General features: G+C 33.2%; 1 protein-coding gene across 1 annotated transcript in view; it reads left to right on the top strand.

The window, feature by feature from the left end:
• The window catches only part of LOC137921566 (probable beta-hexosaminidase fdl), a 142,844-nt gene that overhangs the window by 53,753 nt on the left and 76,881 nt on the right, over nucleotides 1-12,210 (top strand). Inside the window, exon 2 of the mRNA XM_068764364.1 lies at nucleotides 11,634-11,688. The gene's annotated coding sequence lies outside the window, so the exon portion shown is untranslated. The remainder of the gene's footprint in view (nucleotides 1-11,633; nucleotides 11,689-12,210) is intronic.

Raw genomic sequence — 12,210 nt, forward strand, 5'->3', positions numbered from 1 at the left:
CTCCGGCGGATCCGACGAAGTGAGAAAATGTATTTAATATACTCAAAGAAGAAAAATATTAGAAATGTTTTCAATTCCGTTTCAAGTTTTTCAAATTTATCAAAGTTCTTAATATTTATTATATGAATTATGAAAGAAATGACTTAGTATTGCGATTCTTCTTCTGAACTTTGTTCTCTTAAAAATCTATACGCGTTGCGCACATTTATTGAATGTAAATGTGAGACAGTGCATACACATGACTGCATACGGTTCCAGCTTCCAGCGCTTCTACGTTCGCTATTTCATTCTTCAGTGCTATGACTATAGTCAGCTAGAAGTGCTTTGTAAACTTTACGCTGCTCACTTGCTGTTAACAATTACAAATTTCCTTTGGTTCATGTTATAACAATGTTTTCTAAAAACATTAAGTCAAAGTATACAAGTTGTTAAAAGTTTGAGTTTACGGCTCGTTATACAGAACGTCCCATATATCAACGTCAAGGCGATACAGAATGATAGATCAGTAGTGGCTAACTCCAGACATATTAATAAAAAATTAAAATGTTACGAATGTTTGCCCAGAGACGTTCTTTCTATTACTATGACTACAAATCATAACTAGTATTTTTTTCATGTGTTCATGAATCATTATTTTCCCTTTTTATTTGGCGTTAAGTTTTTTGTTAATGGACCAGAGAAAGAAGTAAGTCCACGAAGTTTTTTACAGTAATAACATATTCTGTAATAAGTAACAAGTACCTAATAATAAATTTATTTAAAAACTTTTAGCATATAAATATAATATAAATCCGGTTTACCCAAGTGAAAGCCTACTTCTTTTGATGTTTGTACTTTTTAAATATTTTAAACCTAGCTTTAATTTTTTGAATTCTAACATTTTACAATTTAAGTCATTTGCTCTCTCTGATTTTATGCTCTGTGTAATTCGTGTAATGCATTAAAGCATTAATATCGTACTAGAAATTCTTGGAGCACATTGTGATGCTGCGCTTTTCGCGAAGATATTACGCGGCGCGATAAATTTGGTTGCACGGAAATATGCAAAGGCGAATATTCTCGGTTACACGAAATACGTTCAACGGTGCTACCAATTAATAAGAAAATGGTTAAGATATATTTACTCGACAAGTGGTTACTTATCTATTATTTCAGTTTTTTTTTCGCACGTAAGTTCGATCTAAATTCATATGATATATTATTTTTGTATTTATTATTGTATATTATAATGCATTCATTATATGTATATATGAGTAAATGTATGTACAAGTTAACTACTCACTACTTGCTCCTTCTCTATTTTCATAGTATGGTTGTCTGGAAGAAAGTGTCGCAAGTGATAAGAAAAGACCGCCCTTTTACTTTTTTTTCATATCATTTCATTTATAGTTGTAAAAAAATAAAAAAGAGGTTACGTACTCTGATTTGCGATCGAATTTCAACGCTTCGATCCCTGAGATGCACACATTTTATGTGAATACTGCGTGATTAGTTATAATTGCTTTAAAGTAGTGAATATATATCATTTAATTTTTCCATTAATGTATTGTAGACACTTTGCAAATACCAAAGGCTTTAAAAATAATAAGTAACGTAATGATGATTAAGTAAGATAAACAGTTTTCAAAATTGGCATTACTAATTATTATAATATGTTATTGTTTACTATCTGTCCCGGCAGACATTGCAGACTACCCAAAGTTCTTAACTGGACGCATTCCAATAAGAAAGATTAGTTAATGTTACCTAATTCACATTGATCACTTTATACAGAATAAATGGATGAATGGAAATAGTTTTAAAATCTTTCAAGATTTTTAATGTCAAATGAGATTTACGTCTACCCGTTTAATGTTTTTATGCTTACAACCAATCATGCTGTTCTGAAACGGCGAGAGATAATTTAACCAAAGCTATGCAAGATGTGTGAAATAAGTATATTTGTATTTTCGTGGTACATCATATACTTTTAAAACAGTTGTAGGGAGGCAATTGAAATATTGTAATGGTAAAGAAAACTAAAGTTTTTTTACTTCATACATATGTACATTCTAAAAGCCTACTCCTTTTGCCAAATGCCTTTTTTTAGATACAGCCATGACCACGAATTTCATTCAAGGCTTATGAAACATTTATAAGATATCTTATTCCGATGTTTTTTCATATAAGCGTTAGGCAAAACGGCACATTGTGGTTTCGCACAGTATATTCCCCATATTTGTTAAGTACATTGTACGTAATCCTCAACTGTATGTAAGGAAAACTTCAGTAATAAGTTGCCGCCAAACATTACACAAAATAGAGTCTTAGTATATTTTATTGATGTTTACTGTTAGCAACTGTTTTTTGTTATCTAAATTAATTAGAGGTTAAATTTTCGCTTTTTGTAGTGAAGTTCGCCAAAGTTCCTTTTTAGCCTCTCCTTAACGCCTAAACACACCACGTGGGCCCCTAGTTCAGACTATTCGAAATCACGTAGATTCAACACAAATATCTTGTTTCATTGTTATTTTTTACAGCTTTGGACTAGGCACGATAATATATACAGAGTTAGCGCTAATAGTTCATCAACGATTGTGAACCATTATCCCTAAAAACTTAGCAATCACAACTTAATGCGGATTCCCATTATTCACTTGTTCATTTTTAACCTGTCAAAGTGCGTTAACAATATACAAATTATTACACATAGTAGTACAATATATATATATATATATATATATATATATATATAGTAGGAGTAAGCACTATGTTTAAGAATACTTAAATAAATTTCACATTTTTTACTTTCAATTCCAACTCACCTTTTTTTAGAATCACTTCAATATTAAGTGACAGGTGTTTTATTTTCCCTGCGTATTGTAGGGAAAAAGAGATGTCGCTTTTATTATTTTGCTATATTTTTACGATAAAATATTAACAACGCTAGCTATCTGTTCTCTAAATTTAGCCCTTAACAATGCATTGGCTAATCATTTTTTATACAGATATTGTTCAAGAACTACCACGTACACTAACTATATTAAGTACATGTAACATAAAAATTTAACTTAATGTATAGAATTAATTTTTATAATCACGTCATTCCCGTAGAATATGCATTAATTATTTTTACATCATAAAGTGATTAAATTGTCAAAGTAAAGCCTGATAACCGGCGATACACTTTATTCATATGGTTCTGAATAGTTTTTGAAATAAAAAGCCCCGTGCAGCACTTCACCTACCGCCTCAAAATATTAAATGATATAGCCGTGCAATATCAAAAGCGACGTCTATAAAAACGACATTCAAACTTTAATAGCGGAGCAAAAAGGTGAGTAGACATTTAAGATGATTACGTCGCAAAACGTACGATTATGTTAACATTATTTACTACATGCTTGCAGATGTATCCGCCGCTCATTATTATTTCTACAGAAACCAGTAAATTTATTCAGGTTACTACGGAATGTATTCCGTCTTTGAAATATTCACTTGAGAGTTCTTAGAACTATGAAAGTAACGAAAGGGATTCATTAAAAAATTCTTTTCAATACCGTAAACAATGTTTAACAATATACCGCTTGAAGTGATATTTTCGCATTCATAAAATACGGAAAGTCTTGAACTACAAAAATCATTTCGGATCCGTCATATTATAATTTGCAAAGTTGGAAACTTGTGCAATTTCATGCCTCTTCTGTCTGTAACTTTGGTCAAATAGCGGTCGCTTTTTAAGACTCGAGTCATCACGAGTACAAAAGAAAAGGTATTTATGAAAAAATATTTTATTACCGCGTTTAAAAATAGAAATAATTGGCATAATTGTATCTGTTTTTTGATACATAATGTACTATTGATAGATAGTTTTTTACGAGGAAGATCATTAGGTTAACAAATTTTGACGTCAATGGTTGTTTATCGCAATTTGCACAGGTCACTTGTGCGACTCCAGGTAATATGCTATATCGAATGGGGGATCCGTAAACGAACAAAAGTACTTCGGGAACAGTAGATATAGTCTCTGGGGCCTCGAGATTCTGAAGCGGAAAACACGGACCTGCAAAGTTCACCCGAGGACGTCCACTCGCAAGATGGACTGAGGACTTCGTCAAGATAGTCTTAAGACAATGGATTTAGGTCGCCTCCTACTGGTCCTATTAAGGTACGGTGTCACCGGGTGGTAGCGAGGGGTGTGGAATACAACAATGTATGCCCTATGGCCGAAATGCTAATGATGACTCGAAGAACAATTTTTTTTTCCTTTTAGTGGGAAAATTTCCTGATATTTAAGATACCTTAACTTTAGTGAGAAAACAGGATTATGTGGGATTCTTACCCACTAAAAGAATCGGTAATCGCCCTCTGCGATGTGTGTGGGACTGCAGTATTTCTATGAGTATGCGTTATACAACATAAATATCTATGTGTATTTGTATGTATATACATATATATATAGGTACAACACTTGTATATTTATATATATATATATATATATATATATATAGATTGTACCTTCTAATTTTAATAGTTTACGCAAGAGACTTTCATTATTTGTAATGGTCAGTCTTAATTTCCGTTTATAATCTCTGCTAATGTTTACTTGCGCCCGCCGTTTTCACGAGAAACTAATTAAATTTTCGACCACTGGCACTAAACACTAAAACTAAGCTAAGGTGGTTAGCTGTTCAAATTTAAGCTCAGTAGCTGCACATATTCCTTATATCTACAACGCACTCTTTGTCAACGCATCGTGTGATAAATTTGAGAAACAACTTCTTTACTTCCCTAAACATTCAAAATTGTAATAAGTATTTAATTTGTGATAGAAGCTCTATAACAAAATACTTCGTGCCCGATGAATAAGCTCAGTCACTCAAAAATTTATAGAAATGGCTAGGTTCGAGGTGTCTCTACGAGATCGAATCGGAAAGTAGGAGATCCATAGACGAACGAAAGTACAAAATATGATTGACATTTAGACCTGGATTGTTAGATTAAGTGGCAATAGACAGTCTATGTCTACCAGTAAACGATCGACGGCTGAAATGAAGGTAATAATTATTGAACATAGTGCGATAACCTTATGCCCGGAGGGGCTTTATCATTCTGAAGTCGAAATCACCGACTGGTAATCTGATAGAGACAACTGTTAAAAAAAATACTTTCGTGTATCGAAATGTGGTGCAAATATTCTTCACTTCATCGTAACGTCTGCATTTTATAAAGTATTTTAAACCGTCCAGTTAACTCGAAAGCGACAAACGAAATAATTAAAAATTTAATTCAACGGCATAATTAGTCTAAAATAAAACATTAAGCGCTCTTTAACGTTATTAGCCGGCGGAAACATCTGAGCCGACCTACTCAAGCCGCCCTTGGTTACTTTTTGTGGCCCCCAGGGAGCGGAATGAGCAACTTACTCGTGGATTCGAGCAAAAAATATGTATATAAGTTCCCAGCCGTCGCTCGGTCTTTGGCAGACGAAGCCTTCCCGTACTGTGGTTTTGGTTTGGCTGAAATTATTTCATTAAAGAGTATTAAAAATGTTAAAAACGATTAGTTCGCAGAATTCTGAAGCTCTTTCCAGTTTAATAATAATAATGATTACTGTCACTCAGGTGGAGGTGTTGGTCGGACACCAGAAACAATTCTTGGAGTCAATGCACTTTAATGGCTAAATGACACGATAGAGATGGCGCCGGTTGAAGATATATTATGGCGTATTGACACTGGGTTCCATACTAAATAAAATATGAAATTTAACATAAATTTTTACGGTGTTAATTTATTGTTATTCAAAGAAAAGATTCAACAATTAAGACTAATGATGAGATAATTTAAATATTTATTTATTCATTCACTTTACTCTCTTTTAAATCACTTTTATTTTGTTTTCGTTAAGAGAAGAATTGCAGAATAGATCTGTTAAAAACTTATATTCCTCACGAAATTTTTTTAAATAGCAACAAGGGCTCTTAACGTGGCCTGATCTGTTAAGAGTCTACGATAAACACACTCCGGTTTTTTCCTGTGATAAGTTTTACAAACGGTCCTTATGCGATAATGTATTAATTAACTTATTATCACTTTTATCACTTCCTCTGCCGAACATAAGTTTCTTCTTACAGATTTCCGATAAGATTCGGTCTTAAGCGTCCTAAGTCATTTCCCGTCGATATCAACAAGGTCATTTGTGCACCTAGCGAGTGGATGTCCTATAAAGCGCGAATATTTTTTTATTAACACGTTTTTTGGGGCCTTTTGTTCCACCTATCGTATTTGAGGCAGGGACTTTAAATTATTTAGTGAATATTTTTCAATATTTTAATTTTTATTCATCATTCTCCGATCATTCTTCTCAATTACTTATACACTTTACTTCTTTTCTTCACAATATCTTCTTTCTCTTATCTTTCATATCTTTTTTCACGCAACGCGATCCTTCCCTCGTTCTCATTGCAAGATCATAGATTATTAACAGTATTACAGTTTATTTACCTTGTATATAACTTTTATTTACATTTTATTTCTAAAAAAAATTTCTGTCTGTGGGTTATCGCGATGTTTTGACTGTTTTGTAGCGCCCACGATTACGATGAAGACAACTGAAACATATAATTATAATTAACCGCGGTATAAACCGTTTAAAATTAGTTTTATTTTTAGTTAGTTTCTAAAAGCATTGCTACGTACCGCTTTTAAAATGCTGTAGTGTAATAACTGTGCTAATAAAGCACATTTTTAGTTGAAACTTTATGTAACGCATAGAGATATATTGCGCAGGATGTTATAATATAAAATTCTTAGTTCCGCGTTGTTGTTTTTGAACAGGCCCTTGGATGTACCATCCAAATGAGCATCCTACTCAGCTCGACAATTTCGTGTGTTATAAAAAATAAATATGGCTTCATTGATTGAACTGCAGGACAATGGAATATAAAACTTGATGCGGTTCTCTACGAGTGAACTGTGAATGTTCAGAGTGCACTCATGTTTGATTTTAAATAGTACTTTTTAATCTAACGAATGAACGTTCGCTGTTACTGCGCGGCCAGTTGCGGACGCATCCTGAAGTGCTTTTCGAGTGCGGGCCAAGGATGCCGCGCTAAAAGTGCCCTTATTTATTTACTCAACAATGCACATCGAATTATCGCAAAAGTATAAGAAACACTATTTCTTACAGTTTTTAAACAACAAGAAACTATGCTTAAATTTCAAGAGTAATCGCAACAACTACCATATAATTTTCTCATAACAAAACAAATATCAATCGTATTATAATATAATTTCTGTAAAGAGATAACTCTTATCATGTCTAGAAAAAGACAAGGGCCGTCCCCAATATGAAGTCCAAACAAATTTACTAAAAATGTTAATTCTTTATAATTACTTCTATAACTAAATAAAATATACAGTTAATTGATCATAGGTGTAAAATCTTTAAAGACATACAGCTCATTTGTTAACAAAAGGTTTGAATTTTTCATCTATTTACTATTACTAAGTATAATCACTCTGAAACTATTAGCATAAGACAGGTCACTAACTTCATGCAATACTAAGTCTGCAACGACAGATAGTAAACAAAATTTCATTTTAATATGTGATAATAATAATTTTGTAAACGATTTTACTTCCTGCATAATTTTTGATAGGGTGTACCAGATATTAATTGACAGCAAATAAGCTATAAATTCACCTCTTTACGCCTACGGGTATAATCAATCACTCTCTATAGCTTTAAATGTTTTTGATTACGTTATTAAGAAAAATGAGAAATGGATAGAAAATAAGGATGATACAAGTATTTTTCTTTTGAATTGGCAAAAGTGGTAACGAAGCTCAGGTTAGTTTCTAGGCACATTAATAATTCGTGGCAACCCTAGGCAACTGCAGCGGCGTTCATTCACTATTCACAAAAACTAGGAATCGCATATGATGTATTGGCCCATCTCTTGCGGTATTTGTTGAGGGCCTCGCTGTGATGCTTTTATCTTTATTGCTGCTGGTGAATACGCCGTGACTGCAGATGGTGAACTTTTACCTTGTGTGGACTTTTGCTACAACCAAATCCAATCCAGATTGACTGACGGTCTCTGATATGGGAAAGATCTCATCTCTTTCATTTTATACGCGTAATTTGCGTCGACGGTATAAATCAAATATATCATATAGACAGAAATCGAGAAGATCAATACAACTTATAAGAAATAAATATATAATTCTATTTGTAGTCTATTATGTTTAAATTAAATAATTATAAAACCAAGACTATAAATGTCGTCGCCGTCATTTTAGCCCACAGACGCCATTGCAAAGCAGAGGCCTCCCCCGAAGGGGCATATAAAAATTGGGGATGTACCATAATCGCCATGATTAGCAGACGAGTTGGCCATCGTAGTGTGGTATGATGATACCCAGAGTACGGTCGGTAGCATGGTCTGGAAAGTTATTTGTGAGCAGAGGTAATCTTATATAATTAATACACAAAGTGTGAATTAATAAGATTTTATCCCGGGAATCAAACCCGCGACTTACAATCGCAAATCTCAATCCTCTACCTCTGTGCTGCCATTGCTGGCGAGAGAGAGTTTGTAAAAAATGTATATCTAAAACTAAAGGGTTTATCAGTAAACAGCTTCAAAGTTTACACCTATTTAAGCAACAGACACATAGTATTCATCTTAAAACATGAATTATAATTGCAGTATTCTAGATGACTGCTTCTTTTTCTTCTGAGCTGATGGAAGCTCTCAGCAAGGCATAAACCTTCTACGAAAATCGCCTCTATCATTATTTGTATCCTCTAACATAAAAGATTAAAACAAGCAACTTTTTATTCGTTCACCCTTAATAATTACTTTTTAGTAAACAGGTGTTACTATGTGTGTACTACACTTGACAATTTACTTTTTTTTTTACTAAAAACAACTAATTGCTTTTGTTATTAGAGATTTCATATCGCAATCGGTTTGGCAACACTGTCCGCTAGCTAATAAAAAAGTCCACAGTATCACTAAAATAACTTTTAGTAACGTCCAGTGCGAACCTTCAATCGCTCAAAGTAATTTTGCTGTCAAACGAGACTTTGTGCACTTGATTGCTCTCAGAATTGGTCCCTCTCCGCGCTGATAGACAATTTTCTATGTTGTGTCGTAAAATATGCTCGGTTAACGGTTGACTAGTGAACTGTGTCTTCTTTCAAATATCCCTAATACAAAATTACTTCACTTACGCCAATGTTATTGAATTAATCAATTTTTTAAACAAATTTGTGAAAAAATAAACATTTTTATGTTCCCGGCATAACGACATCAAATCATCAACACAATCGTTTAATGACAGGACTTGTACCTGAAATTTCGTTGGAAATTATTTATAATGCATTAAAGTCGTTTTCCAATGTGCTTTACAACGGTGCATATATATAAAATACCCGAAACGCAGTTGTATAATAATTTTAATGAAATTTTTTTTGTGCGATTCTTGTAATTTGTGTTATACTTTTGGACTGTATATGAAAATTTCAATAAAATTGGAAAGTAATTGACGAATTATGTTGAAAAATAGTAAAGGAAAAACGAGCCCAAGGTATAATAATAATTATAAATTTTAGCATTTTTAGTTATTCGTAAGATTTTGAGTTATTTTCTTCTTAAGTTTTGTATGCGGTATATTAACTAATATTTTTTGTGTTTTCTTTAATAGAGTCCCGATAAACTGAATGAAAACAGTGACAACAGTGAATTTTAATATATATAGAACAAGCGCGTTCAGTTTTGGGTTTTCACGCCCTGCATGATAGCAATACCTCATCTATCCAGTAAGTAGCGCTGGCGACGCGTCGGCACTGTAAACTGAAAACCAGCTGATGCAGTCATCCATCAATCAGGATGTTTACGGACGCCTCTTTCGCAATTCATTAATACTACGTCGACACGTCACTTGTTTATCACTATCGCTGGAAATATATAACTTAAAAGGAAAATTATTATCTTTATTTTTATTCCAAGATAGTTTTGCAATTGCTTGTAAGTTAGTAGAATTCTGTGTCAAATGGTCAAACTCCTGAGCCAAGCTTACAAAGTAAAGTTTAGGCAAAGACCAAGTAAACGAAATTTCAAAGTAAACAAACAAAATCACAGAAATTCGCATTTGACCATGTTAAATTACAAACTTTTAAAAAGTTCTAGGATATATTTTGATTCTAGTACACAGTCCTGTATAAACATTGTCGTTTCTCCGCCTGTTGGTGTCGACTAAGCGAAATACATTGCGCTCATTTTGCCTCAAGGATGGCTTTAGTCTAGCCAACCTAAATGCGATTACGGAGAAGCAATCCTTTATAACCATTAAACTGAAGTTAGTACTTATAAATATGTTACTAAAAAAAACATGGGCCGCTTTTATGTTGCAACTTCTTAAGGCTGAGTAAAAACTCGTTCGTACAATAATATTTCGACCTCGATCCATCTAGCAATTTATTTGCGTGTCACAAGCTTAATGCAGACAAACGAGCTCATTTACTAATATTTAACATTAATAAGGAACAAATTCAAGTAATTAAGAAGTTTATTAAAGAAAAACGTAAATGAAAAATCGTTAACCATAAATTTAAGCGGTGGAATTTTTCCATCATTAATCAAGAGCCGCGAAATTTTACTTAATGACCGGCACAAAAAAGGACGATCAAGGTATACAATTCATTGTTCCTTATTTTTCGCCCGGCGTCCCGGTGGAAATTTGATGGATAGTGGTGCCAATATAACGACCTAAATGACATTTTACCTTCCTTCCACTATTGCCACAATGTCTAAGATATTGTACCCACATTTCACAGTTCAAAATATCTTTGTTCGACTACGTATTTACATTAACATTACAAATAAGTCAGTGTTATAAATACGAAAGTAAGCTTTACTACCTCCTCGGTATGCTGGTCTACTGAGAAGAGCCGAATTGAATGAAATTTAATGATTTTTGATGTATAAGTTATAATATCAACCCTGCTAATGATTCAACGAGGCTCAACATATTTCAATTAACTGAAAATTCTTGGATGATATATGAGAATGATTTGATAATATGCATTTAATATGATGTTCTACGATTTATTTTTATTAAAAAAAACTTTTAAACTTTTTTTTATTGTTCGTCGCTTAATCTCCAATATTCAAACAGCCAGCAACACTGAAGTAGACAATATATAATATGCTATAAGAACAATAGTTTATCTCATTTTTCATAACATCTTTGTAATAATTGTATGATTTATTTTAACAAAACCTTTTTTTTATCAGTAGCTATATTATTCGTCGTTTGTTCATTGTCATCGTCGTTCTTTCAGCCCATAGACACAAACTGCAAGGCATAGACCTTCGCCAAAGATATTTATGGGGAACATCATTATAAACACGACAGGCGGGTTGGCGATTGCAGTGTGTTATTATAGTACAGAGAGGACGCTGCTACCCATCTTTTGGAAACGTGTTTGTGAGCAGTGAAAATCCTATATAATTATGATAATGTCGCTAAAATTGAACCCGCGACCTACGATTTCAAGTTTCAATCCTCTACCGCAGGACTACTCCTGCTATTATATTATTGCTCATACATAAATATTAATCATTTTTATTTACTTGTTACAGATTTATCGTCATTGCTTCCCAAATATATACATGAAGTAATGTAATTTATGTTTACGTAAGTGGCTTTTTCAAATTATTTTTTTAGATATAAAACGCTGTAATTTTACTTGCGGGGGTACAATATATTTGTAATTTCTAAATCGTTTTTAAAAATCAAAACTGTCATCAAGTACTGGAACCTAACAATGGCATTTGAATTTTTCTTATCGAACAATGGAAGAAACAGTAATATCGTTAAATAGAAATATTAAAAATACAAGCAACTCGAAGTCGATCCACCGGGGCAATTACATCCGGAACGGAGGGAAGTCGTTTTGTTTCAACCTGTTATTGACGTTAATTGTCGCAATGTGTGGTATGTGGGCGAAGTTATGCAGTCGGGAGTAATAGAAACGGCCTTCTCGGGAAATTGAAGCCTGTCAGTGTTTACTTAAAACTTTAAAACACCAACAACGATGAAACATAAGATTTGATTTGGCTCAAAGCGTAGGTTTATTACACAAGTTGCTTACTATGAGCGGAGAGTTCTTTGTAGTATCATTTAGTCATCACTGTCTACCACTGGACATAGGCTATT

Source organism: Battus philenor, unplaced genomic scaffold (genome assembly GCF_028537555.1).
Source record: "Battus philenor isolate CCGP_79_NKW_IND1 unplaced genomic scaffold, ilBatPhil1.0.hap1 SCAF_19, whole genome shotgun sequence".
Lineage (NCBI taxonomy): Eukaryota > Metazoa > Arthropoda > Insecta > Lepidoptera > Papilionidae > Battus > Battus philenor.